The sequence below is a fragment of the Arachis duranensis genome, chromosome 6 (assembly GCF_000817695.3).
Source record: "Arachis duranensis cultivar V14167 chromosome 6, aradu.V14167.gnm2.J7QH, whole genome shotgun sequence".
In the NCBI taxonomy this organism is placed as follows: Eukaryota; Viridiplantae; Streptophyta; class Magnoliopsida; order Fabales; family Fabaceae; genus Arachis; species Arachis duranensis.
The window spans coordinates 29,597,992-29,598,239 of NC_029777.3; positions in this window are offsets into that span (position 1 = coordinate 29,597,992).

Consider the following 248-nt stretch of genomic DNA (forward strand, 5'->3'; position numbering starts at 1 on the left):
TTTCAAGTCAATAATACAGAGAATTGAAGATTCAGAATATACAGCAGAGGAATTATACAGAAAAAGCTGGGCGTTCAAAACTCCCAGTGAAGAAGGCAAACTGGCATTTAAACGCCAGCCAGGGTGCCTGGCTAGGCGTTTAACGCCCAAAAGGGTAGTGGTTTGGGCGTTAAACGCCAGAATGTGCACCATTCTGGGCGTTTAACGCCAGGATGGCACAAGAGGGAAGATTTTGTTTTCAAATCAAA